The 20,958-nt window shown below is 39.7% G+C and overlaps 1 protein-coding gene across 10 annotated transcripts in view; it reads left to right on the plus strand.

Annotated features, from left to right (window-relative positions):
* Positions 1-20,958, plus strand: part of MYO16 (myosin XVI) — a 602,174-nt gene that overhangs the window by 35,722 nt on the left and 545,494 nt on the right. The window contains exon 1 of one of the 10 annotated variants that reach the window (XM_048854944.2): positions 8,554-8,598. The exons of the other annotated variants lie outside the window; for them this stretch is intronic. The gene's annotated coding sequence lies outside the window, so the exon portion shown is untranslated. Of the gene's footprint in view, positions 1-8,553; positions 8,599-20,958 lie in introns of those variants that run through there. 10 annotated transcript variants of the gene reach the window in all.

A 20,958-nucleotide genomic window follows, 5' to 3' on the forward strand; every position in this document is an offset into this window, starting at 1 on the left:
TTCACTTTGTGGTGAGGGTGATAAGTTTTGAAGCAGGGAATTACATTGCATTAATTTGACTGCTTGAGACTTTTATCAGCCCCTCAGATCACTAAATTTCTCCTTCATGTTTCATTATTAATTCCTAGAGAGTGTTCATTATTCACTTTGTGTAGTTTGACAGCATTCTGGTTGCACAGTCTTTCAGCTTTGGCTGCCTAACTATATAAGCTATAAGAAGGAATTGTATAACAGAAGTAGCAATGTGTACATTTCCTGAAAGTGATTTTAAAGAAAATTATGCTATCAAAATACATTAAAAATAAAATGTAAAGCATTTCCAAAACACAAACAATAAACACATTTTTCTTTCATAAATGACTAAATGTGTTTTCTGGGATAAAATTGAATGAATTAATAGGAAAAAATAAAGGTCTGGATTCTTCCACCCTTACTCATATTGGGTATTTCATTCACAAGTAAACCCATTGCCTTCAAGGGGATTACTCACAGACTAAGGTGCACTTCGTGTGACAGGCTGGTAGATGAGTGGGGGGAGGTGGGGGGTGGAGAGGAGGGGTTGCTTGCTCTCAATTGCACACTCTGCCCATAGATCTCAGATGAAACCACTGTCAGTAAGTAGTCTTTTCATTCTAGTAAAATATAAATTGTTGTGCAGTGGAGTATACAGATAAAATTATTCTGATGTAATGTTGTAGCACCTGATCCTGGAAATTGCTGAGCTTCTACACAGAGATGCTGAGAACCTTTCAACCCATTGGGGTTAATGGCAGCTGAGATGCTGTGTATCTCCAAGAGGACAATCAAAGCCCTGCAGCATAGGACCCATAATCCCCTATTTTTCAAATCATGTGACTTCAGCAAGTTGTGCTATAGCAAAGTTAACATTGACATTTTGGACTTAGCAAGGTAATAGTTCTGTCAAATCCAAAGCACAAATCAAAATGGGTATTGTTGTATTTGATAATTGACAGTATTAAGTAGGCCTCTTTGCTAGATTTACAAAGAATGAAGCTGTAGGGAAACCAGTGATAATACACGCCAAAGATCCTATTTCTTTTATGTTTCATTGTGTTTTTGAATCCTCTGTACAAATGCTTTCAGAGAAAATTATGCCTGATAATGGTAGTTATTCTTCATGGATGTTTTCATAGTTGTTATAGCAACTAATAATTCTTCTGTGTTTATTTAGACTGTGGTAGATTCTAAATATACTCAGCTAATCATTCATGTCAAATTTAAACAGTTTAGGATACACACTTCTCAGAATTACTTTTCATTTATTATTTCCAGATATACACAGCTATGAAATTGTTTTATTTAGATAAAATACTCACTCTTCTTTTCAAAATGTATTTTACATTATCAGTTGCTAAACATAAATGTTACTACTAAAAGGTTTCAGAGTAGCAATCGTGTTAGTCTGTATCCACAAAAAGGACAGGAGTACTTGTGGCACCTTAGACACTAACAAATTTATTAGAGCAAAGGGTTTTGGGGACAAACGTGTTTTCTCTTTGTGATTTGTTAACAGCATTAACATCTAAATACAAACAAAACTGTGAAAGCAAACTAAATAGAGTTTGATCATGAAAACACTTAAACTTGACATGTGTCAATTTCCAGAACATGATTACAGTAATTTGAAATATAAGAATAAACATTATGCAACAGACCTGAAATCAGCAGTATATTTGCATAATAACGCTAAACATATGCATCTAAATTTGCAGGATTGGACCCCCCAAAGTATTTATTTTTCAAATCATATCCTAACACATGTATGGTTAAAACATGCATTAAAACTAGTTACGTGATGGTTATTTTGATCCTCCTAATCTTAGAGAGTTGAGGATGCTGCACTCCTGGCAGATGTTCAACATTTTGCTGGATTGAGCCCATAGGAAGATGTGCTAAAAATAATAAATCTGTCGCATTCCCTAATACTCTTATTTTATATGTTGATATTTCATTACAGAGGGTCAATTCTGATTACATTGTTTATTTTTGTGCTTCAATATGTATGAAATTTCAGCAAGGGGTTATGCTTGCCGAGAGAGACTGCAATTTTCCAAAAAAACATTTTTGTTAGGAACTAAAAAGGACCAGATTGTGCAGTGATACTCATAGGTAGATAATCACAAACAAATATCTGTTTGCCATCAGAGACAGTAACATTAGTTGATCTCAATGAACACAGAGTGCAATCAATCAAAATAACAGCTACATCATGTTAATACATTCCAGGCCTAAATTAGCATCTCTATGGAAATCAGAGCCTTTATGATTGCCTTTGTTGGCTAAGAACTGACTTGAGTTCCCTCTCTTTCTTCTTTCAGAGATTTCCTGATATTGACCTGATTACTTACATTATCATCAGTTTACTTACTGTCAGATTATTTTGTCTGTCTGAATTACTCATCCTTCTCACGCTAATTTCCTGTTGTTGCAATAGCACCAGCTAGTGAGAGCATAGCTCATAAAATAGTGGCTGATTTTTGGCTGGCATATTCTTGTCAACTCTAGTATGTGTTTTAGAAGTTGTGGTGAGAAGTTGGAAAGTATTAGCAGGGAGTCAAAACTCAGCATATACAAAACAGACCTGAGACTCATGTCTGTATCTTGAAAAATGATCCATAAGCAAAGCTGCATTTCTGCTGGGAGGATACATGCCTCAGAAAGTTACCTGTTGTAGTGGTTTGAAAGGTAATATATCCACTACTGCTAGCTTTAGATAAAATCGGAGTTCTCATGCTGTCCCAGTGATATAAACTATCAAATAAAAAACATTAAAGCCATGTATGTTATTTTGCCTAGCCTATTTTAATTAATATTTGTTTGGGCTCTTGAAACTTTAAATTAATAGAGTAGTCTGATAAATAACTCTAAAAAATGGCTTTTTCCCCAGAAATAATACAACAACTTCATGGTACCTTTTTTAAAGACTGGCATAAAATAAAGTCTGTGTGTGTTTGGGGTATGTTTGTGTGCCCATAACTTAGCTTCTCAGGGACCCCGGACAATTGCCCTGCTTGATGCCCCCTAATACCAGCCTTGTGTGCTAGAGAGAAACTGCCCTTCTCCCTTCCCCCGCAACCCTCCTGCCCTAGAGAAGAAGAAGCTTGTAATAAACCCACATAAAAAAAAAAATCTTTCTTCCATGGAAGCAGAAACTGTGCACACAGAAACAAGTACTCAAAAGTTTGAAAAATAAGAGCTTGTCTGCACAGTCTCAGTGCACATAAGCCGCAGGGTAAATCTACAGTCTTCTGGCCTGCCATGCACAAACTCTGACACACTATATAGCTCCTGCTATATAGTGTGTCAGAGCGCACCATGGAACTCTGCACATGGAAGCAGGGTCCACATGGGTAGTTAGTGTGCAGCAGGTTAGTGCACTGCTGATTTACACCTGGCTTGCCGTGCACTATCAGACCATGTAGACAAGTCCTAAGGAAAATCATTGGAGCTCTGCACAAGCTCAAGGACTGTACTAGCAGATCCAATTACAAGACTGAAGCTTTGAAGTATAGCAACAGTATTCATGCTTCTGGAGTCCATGCTGCTGAAGTAGACCTGTGTCAATTCTGGACAGGATGAGACCCTTAAAGAGACTGTTGAATCACACTCACACCTATTTCCTTTGCTTAATCTTCCTTATTAGCATTTTGCCTTCTAATTAGTTCTTCTTGGATTGAGTCAATAAGCATTTTAGCTGTCATCCACACTGAAGACCTTAGGCACAGAAGGGGAGGTGAACAGTAGAGTTTTAGTGTTCGTCTGATGAAGATTCAGAAATAATACCACTGTTGTAATCTGGATTCCATTCCTGTTCTTTTTTGCATGTTCTTTATCTCTTTCACAGGATTATTTAACAGTGTTCATGAACAACTCAAATTTCTCTTTGTTCTGAGAATGTTAAAAACAAATTGCTGTATATGGAGATATCAAGTGCTGGAATCCTTTTATCAATTTCCTTTCCTCCCCACCACCATATATCTATAAAATCCAAGAATCCCTGACTGTTTGGATATGGGCCTGATGTGGTACATGGAGATCTACCATTTGACTCTTGTCTGCACCCCCTTGGAGGAAGATAGGGGATTGCAGTCTGCATTAGCCACACTTCCATGCCAATGATAAGGACAAGTGCAATCTCCTGACAAGTTAATGCCACTCTTCTGCTTTTCACTGCTTGTGTGTTCCTACATTACAATGGTTCTTTGAGGTTGAACAGGGTCTGTCATCATGAACATTCATTTTAAATTAGGTGCATTCCCATCAGCTATCATCACTTTAGGCAGGGCCGTCAGATTAGGCAAAATATGGTCATTTAGGCAACACTTTTAAAGTTGTTAATTTTGGAAGGAGAAATAAATGAGTATGAATTGAAAATGAAATTTGTTCTGTGAGAGATTTAATATATTGCAAACTGTATGGCAGGAAGCCTGTATTGTAACTTTAGCTGAAAGGAAACAAATCACTTCACTGCTTGCAGTAGCATTGTGCTTAATAGTGCTGATTCATTAGGGTTTCTGTTTTTTGTTTTCAAGGACTATTTATTTAGAAGTTTTAACAAGTTTACAAATCCTTGCCATTTAAGTATCAGAAACAAAATAATCATTACAACAGTTACCTTTTGTTTAAGGAGATATTATATAGGAATGTAGTCATCAGTTCTTTCTATAACAGGCTATTACCATGTTCCATAGTGAGCATCATTACACCACCTGTCATTTCTAATGATTTTATTAAATTGCGTGAAATCCCTATATGCACACATTTAACATTTAGGGGGAGGGATAGCTCAGTGGTTTGAGCATTGGCTTGCTAACCCCAGGGTTGTGAGTTCAATCCTTGAGGGGGACATTTAGGGATCTGGGGAAAAAAATTAGGGATTGGTCCTGCTTTGAGTGGGGGGTTGGACTAGATGACCTCCTGAGGTCCCTTCCAACCCTGATATTCTATGATTCTGTAACAGAAGAGGTATGTCTTTCATATGTTAATATTAAAAAAAAATTGGATAGGTGTGTTTTGGTTTTTGTGCAGGTGAATGTACTTTGTCCGAGTACTGAATGAAGGGTAACCAAATATCTAAGTATCTATCTGTCCTCTATTTTGCTGAGTACGTATTTGGTGCATTATTTTTTCCATAACCACAGCCTCCCATATTTTTTGAACCATTCCTCAATGGTTGGGCTTTTTCTCTTTTTCCAGTGAGAGGCTACCAATAGCTGAGCAGCTACTAGCAGATGAGAGATTAATTCGTCATTTTCTTGTGCGAGCATTTCCACTAAAAAATCCCAGGAGGATTAGCAAAGGGCCATTTTGGTAATAAATATCCAACAATTTGTGATGTTTGGTTACAAATTGTATGAAAATACTGGAATGACTGGCATGTCCACCAATATGCATGAAATCTCCTTTTTCACCACAAGTTCTCCAACATTTTAAGTCAGTCAGTCTCTCTCCCTCCCTCCCTAAAAAGGGGTGCCAAATTCAAAGAAAGAAACAGCACTAGAATTCGGCAGTAAAGCTGAGTGAAGAATTTTTCAGTTCAGTGGCCAAACTGAAAAAAATCTGGAAGAAAAAAAACATTTTGGATTAGCCCAAAACAGATTTTTTTCAGTATTTCTCATTGAAATGAAAACAAACAAAACATTTAATTTGACCCAGAGTGAAATGTTTTGTGACCTGATGTGAAATTTCAGTTTTTTAATTTTATTTTGGATTTCCCCCAGTTTTTTTAACTAAAAAAATACATTTTGGAATGAAACATAATTTCAGAATGAAAAGTCAAAACGTTTCAATTCAAAAATTTCAGAACCAAATGTTTCAAGTTTTTCTTTTCTTTTGGCCAGAACTATTATCCGAATTTGACCCAATTTTGTGTATAGTTTTGATCTGCCCAAAAGTGCGTTTTTGGGCAAATAAAGTATTTGTCCAAACATTTTGCCCAGCTCTACTGATGAATTTGTGCCCAAGTACTCAGTCAACACAAGAATTCAGGAGTCCCTGGTTCCCAAGGCCAGGTACAGACCACACAAATGCATTGTCCCACTTGCCTAGTGGGAGCAAACGTAGGATAACTAGTGCACACTAGTGGTTGCTTGCATTTTTGACACCCTGTTGTTTAGAATTGATCCAAGCAGGGTTCAAGGAAGTGGCAATTGAAACGGCGAACTGCGGCCACTGGGAGCTGCAGGGGGCCATGCCTGCAGATGGTCAACCTCGACAAAATGTCTCGAGGCCCACAATCAGATTACCCTGATGGACCGCATGTGGACTGCAGGCAGCAGGTTGCCCACCGCTGCTCTAGTGCCCTTTCTACACTAAATGTTTCTGTTGTAGCTATCATCTGTGAGGCTGCACTGGAAGGAAACAGGGATTTACTAGAGCAGTAGTTCTCAAACTTTTGTACTGGTGACCCCTTTCACATAGCAAGCCTCTGAGTGTGACCCCCCTTATAAATTAAAAAACACTTTTTTGTATATTTAATACCATTAGAAATGCGGGAGGCAAAGCAGGGTTTGGGGTGGAGGCTGGCAGCTCGCGACCCCCCCATGTAATAACCTTGCAACCCCCTGAGGGGACCCCCAGTTTGAGAATCCCTGTCCGAGAGGCAGTAGATATAGATCTTGTGTGTCTGATGGGCAGTGCATTCATCAGCTGAAGCAGCTTTTACTGAGATTTGGGCATGGGGGGTGGGAAAGCTATAGTTTAGATAAACTACAAAGAAAAATGCAGTTTTCTGCTCCACTGGTAAAGCACATTCAAGCTTTTTGTTTCCAGTCTGTGCGGTAACGTTTTGATGATACATCTTAGAACACAGAAACCTAATCACTTAGGGTTGCCAACAGTCTCTTATTACAAGGGATGTCCTTTATTTTTTCATCTCTGTACAGCAAGATTGGGAGTTGCTGAGTGCTGCAAAAAGCAGCAAGAAATACCCCTGGAGAATGTAGGTTGTTACTTCTTATTACTACTACTACTAAATAATATCTAGAGAAAGGGTGAGGCGGGGGTGCTAAGAAAACAGTCCCTTATTTTTGAAATACAATGTTGGCAACCCTAATTTCTGTGACCGTAACTTGAATTTCAATTGAGACAGTATTGTTATCCCACAGATGCAATCCTACACTTAGACTGAGGCAAACAATAGTATTTAACAACCGTGTTTAAGCAGGGCTTAAACATGGTTGAGGCTGCAAAAGTTGTAAGTTGGTTTGGATGGGCAGTATAGACTGTTACTGGAATTAAAGATGTATTTTTAGCCCCCAGGAGGCATTGGCCTCTATTCTTCACTTATATATTTACACATGGCTTCTATTCACTTCAGTGGGAGTTGCACAGGTGGATCTGAGGGAAAAACTGAGCCTTTAGGTCTTTTAGAAACAAACTAGCTGGCCAAATTCTCTTATGTAACCTAGTTCAAATACAACTATGCTTAAACTTTGTGTAAATGTATTTGTGTAACATGTTAGCTTGGCTTGTGCAGATAGGCACTCTGTCAGTGAGATGTTTTCAACACCCACTCATGCTAGTGCGCTGGTCCAGATCTGAATCTAGGGATGCCCTGATTTGCATATTAAATGATGTGATAGACTTTGTGGTAGCCTTAAGGTCTCGTGTTTGTGCTGCAGCAAAGAGTGTTTTGGTCCAGATATTTGTTTTATTTAGGGCTGGATTCAGCAAATTGCACACAGCTCATAAGCAGGGCTAGTGAAGTGTCACATTGCTCTTGTGTAGCCAGGAAGACAGAATCCTCTCTGAGCATCCCCTGGCCCCACCTCCCTTAACACAGGAATAGCTCACCCCTGCTACTCCCCTTCAGGGGATGTAGCATATCACCCCCTCATCATGACAGGCCAGTCATTTTCTGCCCAGTCTACAGGAAGGCACAAAGGGAGTAGTCTCTGCACTCCCTTGAGCACAGGGACTACAAATATGTCTGGCCCTTCTGCAAGCCACACAAAGTTGGGTGGAATGGCTCCTTAATTCACACACACCCAAGCAAACAAGTGCCAGCCACAATCTGACCCTTATTTATTTTTTTTCATGGGACAGCAATATAAAAACATGTAGAAGCCATGAAATTTGCAAGGGGGCAGAGTTGAGAGATGGAGTGGTTGTGTGTATTTTGTTTTTTCCAGTTATTTGAAAATGGTCAAGTGAGTTAGTTTCAAATTCACACACAATGTACCCCTGGCTTTAAATCTCCTATGGTAAATTTGATGTAAGTGCTGATGTTTCTAATTGAGCTATAACTAGTGGAAAATTGACTGCTGTAAAAGTCATAATGAAAGACCCTTAACTACAGAGTTACAAATGGTGATGCTAAAATAGTGGTTAATAGCAGGAAACAGAAATCAATATATATAAAAATATTATGCTGCATGTACACCAGACAGCTGTTCACCATACACTTGGAGGTGAATAGAATAGCTTGGCTAACATGTTACCATGTTGCGGAGTTGCTATGGCAATATCAAACCAATGAATAAACCACATCAGAGACAGGGAGGTGAGTAAGTGTGAAATTGATTCAGTTGAACACAGGACTAGGTGGGAGCCAAATTTGTCAGGATAATATTTCTGGTAGGAAATTGTATTTCTTTGTGCATTGTTTCTTACTTTCAAGATCTTACTAGAAAGATTTCTTTAAATTAAATGCATTTGAGTTAAATAGCACCGGAGGTAATTTTCCCCCCCTCAGTATAAACACTGTATATTCTTCAACTGTCATTGATTGTATATTTCAACATATGTAAGGCATTTAAGAAATGTAAATATACAGTAATGAACATATTCAAAATGTATCATTTCAAGGCAATACTTTCTATGTAGATCTTTGAAAGAAATCTAGTTTACTATGATTTGTTATTAATATAAAATCTATGTGGAATAAAGTAACTAGACAATAAGTTGTGAAATAGGAGCCTTATTCTGCCATCAGCTGTAAGCTAATATTTGCAAAAGTTGTATTTGAAGACATGTTTTTGAATATCAGTCTTAAACTTGATGATTACTACTAAATTGGAATGTGCAGTGACATCACAAAGATTTCCCAAGTACAGGTCCTGTTTTTAAAAACAGGTTTATATTTAGAACACACTGATGTAAGGAAAGGCAAATCTCTCTTTATACATTGATCATCCTGAGGTTGAATGTGCTTCAGTGCAATATGCTGTGATCTTTGTGTGAGTGATAGTATCACATTTCAGGACAGGATCTGTCTCTTTTAAAATTATTTTTAAAATATCCTGTGAAAAGAATGATTAAAATGTCACACATAAGATATACTGCCAGTAGGACATTTCTGTTAAGTATGGAAAAGGAAATAAATAGCATACAAGCAGTCTTTTGATTAGGATTTCCTTTTTCTAATTTATCTTAATTCAATTGGAACATCAAATGGTGATAAAGACTGTTAGTTTTGGGGAAAGTGTTGTTGCAAATGAACTGCAAGGACAGCATTTCTGTTTGAAGAGAACTCTTTATTATTTTCAAGTTGAATATTATTTGCTCGTATAAAGGATAATGGAATCTGTTTTAGAACATATTTATTTGGCTATCCGTTCTAGTTGTGGGTGGGAAGGCTGTTTGTAAATGGTTCAGTGCTTTAATTTGCCATCTTGCTTGGAATAAGCTGATACTGTGGATGTGCTTTGCTGTCTTTTTTCTTTTTCATTGCCATTGTGTATTTTGTGTACCCAATGGTTTTACTGAAAATGTTATCAAGAAGAAAATACATTTGTAGAATACTAAAACGAAATGAGGCAACATTGAATTACATTTTAAAAATGATTTAAAATTTGGTATGGTCTTATCAAGTACAACCAATAAGCTGAGGACTAAATCAGTTTGTCTAAAGTACTAGCATGTTATATATCCAGCTTATAAAGAAGCCAGCTGTGCTAGTGATCTCAGAGATGTTGAAACAATTTTTATAGTGGGGGTGCTGACAGCCATTGAACCAAACTGCAAACCCTGTATATGATGGAAACCAGTTCAAGTCAGGGGGTGCTGCAGCACCCCCCACACTCCTAATTCCAGCACCTATGAGTGTTTTGGTTCCCTACTTAGTTCAACTCACAAAACAGAATAACACAATTTGTGTTTAGAACAGAAACCAATATTTGCTTGCTTTTACTCCCCTAGGATAGGTTTTAGAGAGCAACATTTGCCAGATTACTGGCAAATAAAACATGCTCGGTCAGAAAGTTATCGTGGGATGGTACCATGAGTCCAACTAACAGAAACAGAGTCTAGATTTTCTCTTTACTCTTATTTTAAATGATATTATTTTGCAGGTTTCTTTGGGGCAGGGATTTGAGTAAGAATAAAACCTTCCTACAACTTCTGTCAAAATAACATTCTTAAAAATCTTCTAATCAGAAATTTTCCTAAGTCCCTTTGCAAGAGTGGCACTCAGATATAGTGAAATATTTCCAAAGATGTTGAAAAGCAGCTGCATTTCTAGAGATTGAGTGTTTGTTTTAAATTTGAATAGAGTCCAAAAAATGAGTTACCGGTAATTCACCATGATAACTCAAGGTTAAACAGGTCTGAAAAGAAATATTTTAAGCCAGAATGTAGTTTGTGCTACACTCTTTACACCATGCATATATGAAAGTTTGGCTCTCTTTATTTGTCATTGTGGTAATTTCAACCCTAGACAACATTTATTAATCACAATATTGAGGAGTCAATCCTAAACCCAACTGGGCACCCTGAATCACCAAATCCTGCATGGGGAAGGGAGAAAGAGCAGCTGCAACCAGAATGCTACTTCCCCATCCACACGAATAAGCTTAGAGTGGGTAAAGGAGTCAGTAGAGACTTTGCTCAAGCACCACCAGACTGGCCCCCACAACAGAATCTGCATTAGTAAAAGGGCTGGCACAGATTAATTTTCTCCTGGAGCAAGGGAGAAGCAGGAACCAGATTGGGTATGTCTACACTGGAGCTGGGAGTGAGCCTCTCAGCCCACGTAGACAGACTCATGCTAGCATGCTACAGATAACTAGCCATTAGAAGAAAAAAATCTTCTTCCTATAAACTGGGCAAATTTGTTACGGAATTAATGATACACAATGAACATGGAACTTCACTTTGTGACTTGTGCAGAGCCACTTTTCAGAATAGAATATTACTTTAAAGCAGAAGTCATATATGGTTGGGGGGAATGGTGCTCTCCCAAGGTCCATCACACTACTCACATTCCATCCACTCCTGATGCCAAAATGAGATGCCTCACAACAGATTTCTGGCACCCAGAAGGCATTTGAGGTATTTAGGACTGGAAGAAGAGGTGGTATCTCTTCTCCCCCGCTTTGGGCATGCAAAAGGGGATTGACTTAATTACACCCCAGCCACTCTTGAAAGCATCTGCTCACCAGCACCCTGCCCCAATATCTGCCACTTTATCCAGATATGATTGCTAAAGATATTAGCTTGATGTTCTTCTAAAATAATTAGCAGTGGAATAGATATCACTGTTTCCATTACCATTATGAGTCAGAGTTAACATCCAGTTGAGCTGAATGGGAACCATTCACACTTCTTTTGGTGCAATTTTTCAGACTCAGATAAACGTGTACATCAATGAGTTTGGTTTACATTATGAAGATTTTCTTTACTATTATTATTATTCTGGCAGTGCCTAGAAATACTGGATAAGATTAGGGTGTGATTGTATTAGAACCATAGACATACATACTCAGACAGTCCCTTCCCCAAAGAGTTTACCATGTAACTAGAAAAGACAGATAAAGGGTAGGTGGGGGGCAGTAGTCAGTTGGATAATTACTTTGAATCAGACTATGCCAGTTGATCGTTCAACCAGCATCTTTGTTTTTGTTGCCTAGCAACTGCTGAACGTGAACATAAAACAAAATTATAATAGGAGAATGTTCTGCGGTACCTCTGCTCACTGCTAGGTGGCATCCTCTCCTTGCTGCATCTGGGGATTAGCTCTGCCAGCCTGACGGCCTCTTCCCACAGTTCCTCAGCGCATCATCTCACTCTCTTGGTTTGCAGCCCCCTTCTTACTCCTTAGGAGCTGCTGCGCCTCATCATCATGGCTTAGCTTTCCAACCAAGTCATAAAAGAGTCCTCTCCTTCTGGGTATGATCAAAGTCCTCCACAGCATCCCAGGCAGTCCTTAAATCCACTGCCCTGGACAAGTAATTCTCCTCTGTGACTGGGACGAACAGTGCTGGACAATCTTGAAGATCACTGACCAGTTTGTGCCACTCATTCATTGGCTTCAAGGGGAACACAGGCTACGCTCTACTCTGGGTTCCACTCCAGGGCCTTACCTCCAGCAGTGAAGGTCTGGGTAACCACAAACCTTCCTGGTACTCCCTGGGATTACTTCCTACCTTGCCTATCCTAGGCTCTCATTATCCATCCTTCTAGCCAAACCCCTTTCCTCTGTGCTGCTAAACAAGCCTTCCTCTTGGGTCAAATCTCCTTCTCTTCCTTGTCCCAGGGGAGTGACTGCAGCTGTCCTCCCTACAGCCCATTTTCTGCTACCAGCTCCCTGGCTTTATAGGAGCCCTTCCTGTTCCTGCACAGGTGAGCTTGCTTTAATTAGGATTCTTCTCTCAGCCTAAATATCCCCCAGCTTGCAGCCTGTGTTAACCCCTTCTGAGTGACTGTGCACAAATACGCAGTGCTAAAAGAAAAGTGTGTGACAACCGTGTTGTCAACTCTCAATTATATCACAAGTCCCCCAGCTCACAGCTGCTTCTCCCTCCCCCCCAGCTGTCAGGAAGGTGCCAGCCAAACTGTCAATCTGCAGTGGGTTCACAGCTGTGAGCCCCCTCCTGCCCCCTACACTGACAGCCCAGCTGTGAGCTGGGGTGGGGATAAATTTCACAGCAGGGAGCCTACCAGCAGTGAACTTGATATTCTTGTCAGTTTCATGGCTGCTATTATTTCACATTTCAGCTCCGGCTCCAGCTGTCAGTCCACAGGGGGCTCACAGCTGGAGCCCCCAGCTCCAGCGGAAGCAGAATTGTAGTGTAGACACTGACATGATTAGGTCAATTTAAGCTGCCATACATTGACTTAACTCTGTAGTATAGACCAAGTCTTTGAATCACATCCACTCTTTCAAAGCTATTTATAGCCTGAGCTTGCAGCATTCAAGTCAATCTGAGTTTTGCCAATGACTTCAGTGCAGGATCAAAACCTTACAACAGATGTAATGTATTAGCACTGTATACTGTGGTCCTTCCTGATCTTGTAAATCAGGATTAACTGTGCCAGAACTCCTAAAGAACCTCTAGGTATGTCAGGAACTGGTGTTGATCCTTCTGTAGGTTGCAGTCTAAGCTTTTAGAGTTTGCTCTAAATCAGTGGCCCAGCATGGTATTAGAGGACCTTTTGTTCTCTTTTGAATCATACATAAAAGAGAGATCTTGCCAGTTTGTTTTAGTTAAAATTATGGTGGTGCTTTTTGTAACAGTAGGAGTTTTAACCATGCTGTCCTGGGCAAATCTCAACTCATGTAATTACATTCTTCCTAATTGCTTTCCCCATACTTTTTCGGTTGGCTACAACAGATTGCACTTGTTGTTCTACTGTTATGTAGTGTTGTTCTGTGGTATTAAGCACTTGTTATGTTCTACTTCATTGGTTGGGTGAAGTGATTAAACTTGCCTCTCAGGGAGTTGCAGGACTTAAATACTTGTAGCCAAATTTTGTGGTCCTAGATTGAACAAAATGCCCATTGAGAGCACCACATAATTCAGGTCCACAGATAATTTGCAAAGCATTTTGAGATCATGGGATGAAAGATGCCATAGAACTGTATTACATTTATTTATTGATATTGGAACTCAGTCTAGACAAATTAGCAGGGATGGGATAAAATCCTATTTTAACGCTTAAGGAAAACAAGGAAAATAAGGCTAAAGGTAATTTGTGTAACCGGGGTTTGAAGAAGCATTTACTCTTCATTTGTAAAAAATGTCAGGCATATTTTAAGAAGAGCTCATTTGATATACAATACATGTTTACCTCTGTGTTAGTAGAACACAGAGCATGCAGATAGTGGTGAAAAATTGTACACAAATATGTATATATGTGAGTGGGTGGATGTGCATTTGCTTAAATATAGCTTTATTTTGCTGGCAATGAGCAAAAGCCTTAATTTTGCTCTCAGACAAAACTTCATGTATACTGACAGCATTATATCAAATGTTATTTCTGGATCAGATTCATATACAAAGTTTTAACCAAACAGGAATGTTTTAAATGAGCTATAAGTCTCTGGAAGATAAAGGTTTGCAATGAAATCCTTGAGACAAATTTCACTGCTGTGCTGTGAGCCTACTATTATAATTAAACCTTAGGTTGCCATGGGTATCTGTAGATGTTCACTATCACGTTCACTTGGCTGCTATAATGAAATAGGGATGGCAACTTTGAGTGTTAAATTAATTCTATTCTGTCTTGTGTACCAAAGAACTGTAATTCCTCCATTTGTTCAATAACTCTGGGCACACTACTGCATTCCTTGTGCACCTAAAAGTGATTATCAGGTGTCTGAAGAATGCAAAATTGGCCCCTTATTCATTTAATAAAAATAGATTAATGAGCAAATTCTGGATTTTTCCATTTGCTGGTATTTTATATATTTTTAAGCATTTTGTTTGACCCAAAATAAAAAGTTACATTGAATTTTTTTACCTTTTTTCATTTGAAAAAATAAAAATGGTGGAAATTTTCTAAAGAAAAATCACTTTTGAACCACACAATAGCTACATGCTTCATTTAAAAAATGTCAGAATGAAACCTTTTGATTTTTTTTTAGAATTGTGAAAAAGTTTTTTTCCAACCAAACCAATTCAGTGTCTTTGACACAAATTCCCACCATATTTTGGTGTTGCTGTGATGGGGTGGACAAAGCCCACACTAGGAAGATAGGGAGACAGGAACAATTCTGTGCCTTGAAAGCCCCATTTGGGCAGGCCTATTGGGCATGCTCAAGTTGGAGTAGAGGCTTAAAAGGGAGGCTTATCAGCACAGCTGGGTGGGTGATGGAGAGAGAAAGTCTTGTATTTGCTGTTATAGAGTGACTACCCCAGGAGGGTGCATCACAGCTGCACAAAGCTGGGACCCGTGGCCTGCAGAGGCCCAGGGGTTGGGTTGCAAGGGACAACCACAGGCCACGACACACCATGAAGAGCAACAGGGTAGTAGGAAGAGACCTGGGGAGGGTGTTCGTGTTCACTACCTGCAATCTGACATTCCTTATGGTGGTCATGAGGGCCCATGGGTCAGAACTTGGTGGAGTGGGAGGGTATGACCCTAAGAGTATCCCGGTGCCAGAGGCCAAAGGGGCTCCTTAGTGTCTGGCAGTAAATTTTAGCTGACCAGACCAGTTCAGTGTACCCTGACTCACTAATGTCATAACCTATATCTAATAGGTGTCATGTAAGATATCCTTGGAAAATGAATAACACACTGATTATTAATATTTTTACATAGCATATGTACGATAAACCCACAGAGGACTCTACAGTTGTGCTGAAAATATGGAATTGAAATGTGTTCAAACCAGACAAATCTGGGGAGGTGGTAAAAAAGTTTTTAACCAGACAAAGAAAAGGCTGACGCCTCCATCCAGGTGCAATCACAGTCTATTGGTTATTCATTTGCATATTGGAGGTTGCAGAAACAGATCAGTTTGCATTGTAGCAATCACCAACAGGGGAGGAACCAGCATGGAGCCTTATCATGCAGACCTCATGGCTCCTTTACTCAGCGTGAACTGGAGGTGCACTTCAGAATTTCAAATATTCAATGGACTATAAAGAAGAGGGGCAAAGAACCCCTAGATTATCCCTCAGTTTAGGAGACAAAGGAACCAAGAAATTTGATCTCCAAGGTGGATCCTGGCCAGCAAAAGCTGGAAAGGAGACTGTGGGTGAGAGAAACAACCTTGAACAAAGACTGTGTCCTGCCAGATTAAATTTTTTCATCTGTTAGATGTGTGTATTCACTTTTTATTTTCTTGTAACCATCTCTATCTTGATCCTTATACTTGGTATAATTTAACCTATATCCTTTTGTTGATATACTTGTTTTATTTTCACTATAAACCAACTCAGTACTGCGTGTGTTTACCCCAGTGAAGTTAATAAACTGTGATGAACTGACTCTATAAAAGAGGAGTGAACTTAATATCTTCTGTGAATATACAGTAATAGGGGCTGTGCATTGCAGTGAAACATCTCTGAGGAACTCAGGGGCTGGAGTTCACTGATTGTAACCTGGTAGATGAGGTTTGTGTTGGGGAAGCCTTGAGGAGTTTGCTGGTGCAGGGAGCTGACACACAGTCTAACCTCCAGCAAAGCTCACTCTTGCAGAGTCAGAGAGCTCACAGATTTAGGTGTCCCCAACAGCCTATTACAGAGGGCCTAGGTTCCCCTACTCCCTACCTCTGGGTAGGGTGCTGCCATGGATTTTAACCCTCTCCTGTTTCTAGTTGCAGAATCTATGTTTTTCAGTGAAAAAAGTTTTGGCCAAAAAAATTCACCCAGCTCTATTAATGAGAACTATTGCTGTTTGTAGTTTTTTAAAATTATGTAACCTTGTTTGTCCTACTAGTGTCTTCATCCCTTAGTTTAGATCAGGGATGGGAGAGTGAATCTATGACAACAAATGCTGTGAAAGAAACTTTGATTGGCAGTCCAGTGATTCAGACAGCTGGTGTGCCCAGGTATATGAGTCATTCAGTATGTCCCAAGTGTACGTCTGGTTTTGAGGACTGCAATGGGGTGGGGTGAGGAGGGGAGGATAGTAAGGCCAGCAACAGTGCAGCTGAAGAGAACAAGTACCCAATGTGTTATGTCACAAGTAGTCTAGAGTTGTCACGGGATGAACTTACATTCTGAGATTTCTTTGCTGTTGAGTAAGAACATTGTTTTATTACATAAACAGTGTTAGAGGGCATTCTTTTAACTCCTTCCCTCACACTCTTGTTTTTGAGATTTAACCTCCCATGCACAGAATTATGAATTCTCTCTGGATGTTTTGAAGAACCGAAGAGAAAGTGGGGACAGTCTGAGGAAAAGTGGGGACAGACTGAAAAGAAAGGAAGTCTTTTAGTTGAGACACTGGGAGTGGACATAGTATCAGGTCTCAGCTCCGCTGCTGCCTTCTTGTGTGACCTAGGCAGGTCACGTCCCTCTCAGTGCCTCTTTCCCCATCTATAAAATAGGGATAATGATACCAACCTCCTTTATACAGCATTTTGAGATCCAAAAATAAAATGTGCTATTGAAGAACTAGATATTGTTGTTGTTATAAAGTTACTTAATCTTTTTGTGTCTTAGTTTCCATCTTTAAAATAGGAATAACAATACTTCCCTACCTCACATGGATGTTGTGAAGATAAATTCATTACTGTCTAAGAGATGGTCAGGTACTGTGGTGATGAGAGTCACATAAAGACCTGGGACCAGATTTTGAAAAAGCGTTCAGCATCCAGCAGGCTCCATTGTGACATATATGGCCAGATCTTCAAAAGAGTTCAATGTGTTGAGTGCTTATAGAGGGTCAGTCTGATAGCCAGCTGGCCTAGTGGTCAGGAAATGGCTTCACACTTCTTTTCAATCTGCAGCCATGGCTGGGGTTCTACTGGGTCATATATGGTGGGTCTCAGTCTCTCCTGTGCGTTTCCTCTTCCTCCCTTGGATTCTGGCACAAAAGAGGGGAGGAAACCTGGGCCCTGCCACTCCAATGAGTGCCAACCAAGGGCTCTAAAGGGGTGTTGCAGTGTCCATTCATCGGTCCACCCCAAGTTACATTCCCCCGGATCACCTCCTACTGGGCTGTCTCTCCTCCATTTGGGGCATGGCCACAGTCTTAGTACTATCTGCTTCATCTGCCAAGGGAGAACAACCCATTCTTTGGGGAATCTCGTTGTTCTCAGCACCAAAGGGTGGGAGGAGGACAAATATGGATCACTGCTCCCAGAGTGGCCTTATCAAGGCTACAGTCATTCTGCCTGCAGCTCCAGGCACCAGACTCTAACTCCTTCTCCCTTGTGGGCTACCAGTGCCCTTTTAAAATTGTCCCTTCACTTGGAGCATTCCCTGCAGCTGTTATGGGGCAGAGGATCCCTGTCCCAATATTGCTCCATGCCTTGCTCTGGTTTGGTATGAGGTCCATAAACCCCATCACAGTGCTGCTGAACTCTTTTGGGAAACTGATCACTATATTGATGCCTAAGTGGGAACTGAGCTCTTTTGAAAATTCTGGCCCTAGATACAAAGGAGGAAAATAAGGGTCAGACTGACATGGAAGGAAGGAAGAACAGAGTCCTCTTTAAATTTGGAATCTGACAATAATCCAAAGTGAATACACGCAGGAAACTCCCTGACAAAGAGCAAGCACGGCTTATAAAACAAAACAAAAATGGAAGGAGTTATGTGTACAAAGGGCACACTTAGAAGCTTTTACTATCTTGAAAGTTTCAAATATTTTTAGTGATATTCCTATTATATGTACAGGGGATATCTTTCAAACAAGTAAAAAATGTACGTATGCTCAGTATAATTATAAGAGGAGAGTATTTCTACTTGATTATGCAGGAGACACCATTCTTGCATACATTATGTATGAAACCAGAAAAGAAATGTTTTGTTTGTTTGTTTTGTTGCAAAGGAACCTTTCAGTGCACAAGAAGCATGCTTTACTTACAGTATTGCAGGCTGGGAATGTGCTGCTTTATTTGGCTACATAAGAGTTAGGAAAAACACACACTAACTAAACAGGAAGTGTGTTTGGGAAGGAAAGGGCAGAGGATGGCCCCAATACATAATACTCTGAGTAAACTGTTAACCTTTTGATGACCACTTTGCTACAGTTTTCTACTAGTGCTATCAAAAACTGTCCATCAAAGCTGATTTTTGATGGAAAATTTGTTGTTTAACTAAACAGTTTTTTTCACGGAAACTCGTAAAATATTTACTGTGAGAAAATTCAGTGAGCTGTAGAAAAATCTAATACCAGAAAACTGAAATGTTTCAGATTTTCATCCCAAACCCAAAAATGTTTAGTTTTTGGCAGAAAACTTTTGGTTTTCAGATTATTTACAAAAATACAAAATTTTCTATGGGAGAGAAAAGAGATTTTCTATCAACCAGCTCTATGGTGTCCACAACTCCAGCAGACAAAATTTGTATCTCAGAAAACAGCCATCTCTTCCTCCTCCCCCTGTTAAAAAAGCAGAGACTATGGAGTCTCTGTGTTATTGTTTTGTTTATTTTAGTAGGACAATTTATTTATTGCATCTTCCTTTTACATTCTTCTTGCACACATGGTGCATGTTCCTGCTGTATGACATTATGGTGATGTGTAATATTTGCATATTTGTCGAGGGTGGTCACTGTTACTCTATTGAGAATTGGCTTTCATAAAACTTGGAAGTAGAAGCCACTAAATTTCTTTTCTAAAAACCTAAATAGATATTAACTTAACTTGTGGGACACAGTTATAATTGTATCCCACACAATTTCAGTTTTACATGCTCTTTTGGGACACATTTATGAACATCACAATGCACATGGGTTGCATGCACAGTGAAAGAATAAAACCCCTAACATGCTTTGATGGATTCCCCCCCGGGTGTCACCTGGAACTGAGGTACAACTGAGCCCCCTGCCCACCAGCCTGTGCTGTACTGCTGTGACAAGCTACAAAGCCCTCCAGCCTGCACTTTCACCAGCATACATACAGGTAGGGGCACACCCAGCTGCAGTTACAAGCAGGCTCTCTGACCAGCCCCTGCATGGGAAGGCTACTCCCAGCTCCTCGGGTACGCACCTCCTCTGGAGTATAACCCCAAAATTATACCGTTATGTTCTGCATGGGGAACTGTACAGCGCAACCTCATAAAATTTGCCCCCTCCCTCAATGTGGAGAGGAATATACAATAGCCTTTTCCCCTTGATTTATGATTCCCACACACTTTACTCCAACTCACTGGCTTAAATAAAGCAAAAACAGGTTTATTAACTACAAAAGATTGCTATAACTTATAATTGCTTAAAATCTAACAGATCAAAGCAGATTAGCAAACAAACAAAAAAGGGAAACTAAACTTAATATACTAAATAGATTTGATATGAAAAGCAGATTCTCACCCTAAGAGATGATACAAGCAGGCTGCAGATTCTTAAGGGGCAAGCTGCACTTGCTTTACAGCTTGGAATCCCCAGGTCTTTCATACACAGGCTAAAAATCCCTTTAGCCTCCAGCTGTTTCTAGGAGTCTTCTTGTGTGGGGTGTGAAGAACACCAGATGATCTCACTCCCTGCCTTATATAGCTTTTGTATATGGCAGGAACACTTTCTTCCCAAAGTTTGGTTCCCAGACCTGTCTGTGGAAAAATATTGACATCCCAAGATGGAGTCTAGAGACATGTGGTCTCATCACACATCCTTGTAGAGTCATACTAGCCATTACTCAGAAGCTGTCTGTAGTATTTTCAGGAACGCTCCCCAGGTGAGAGATAAGCTTCTTCTAAGGCCTGTTATTATTTCCTAATGGCCCATTGCCCCAAATAGGACCTTCCCCACCCACTATCGAGACTGAAAGCATCTTGTCTAGTGGGCGTTACCCAGGTGTAACTACATTTGAAATACTGATACATCGGCAATATTCATAACTTCAGGTACAAAAATGATACATGCATACAAATAGGATAATTATATTCAGCAAATCATAACTTTTCCAATGACATTTCACATGACCCATCTTGCATAAAATGCATCAAAATTATGCAATAATCATATCACTGTGAAGAATATGGGGTGCAATGTCACACACACAATATATATTCTCTTCCATTCTTACCTTTTATATCTTAGTCTACCAACTTGAAACCATCCACATAGCAAGGGTAAGTTTGACTATGACACTACACATGTTTCA

Source organism: Caretta caretta, chromosome 1 (genome assembly GCF_965140235.1).
Source record: "Caretta caretta isolate rCarCar2 chromosome 1, rCarCar1.hap1, whole genome shotgun sequence".
NCBI lineage: Eukaryota > Metazoa > Chordata > Testudines > Cheloniidae > Caretta > Caretta caretta.